The sequence below is a fragment of the Penaeus monodon genome, chromosome 28, assembly GCF_015228065.2.
Source record: "Penaeus monodon isolate SGIC_2016 chromosome 28, NSTDA_Pmon_1, whole genome shotgun sequence".
Classification (NCBI taxonomy): Eukaryota; Metazoa; Arthropoda; class Malacostraca; order Decapoda; family Penaeidae; genus Penaeus; species Penaeus monodon.
Window position 1 is genome coordinate 28665476 of NC_051413.1, and position 226 is coordinate 28665701.

Below are 226 nucleotides of genomic sequence, written 5' to 3' on the forward strand. Positions count from 1 at the left end.
TTTGACACAAGGTCGAGATGTTATCAGTACATCGACATGATAGCGCATACATGACTTTATTATCCCCCAAAGTGAGATAACCAGCACAATAATATTTCATCATCCAAATAATCATCCGTGGCGGATAAGCAATACTGATAGGATTTCTTTACCTTGTTTTATCTTTCCATCCTTTGTGTTCAACTTTACTCTATTTTGACTGTGTATTATCACAATATGTCACCGT

The 226-nt window shown here is 35.8% G+C and overlaps 1 protein-coding gene across 1 annotated transcript in view; it reads left to right on the forward strand.

Moving 5' to 3' along the window:
• LOC119591468 (2-aminoethylphosphonate--pyruvate transaminase-like) overlaps positions 1-226 on the forward strand; it is a 5768-nt gene that overhangs the window by 1222 nt on the left and 4320 nt on the right. The gene's annotated exons all lie outside the window — the stretch shown is intronic.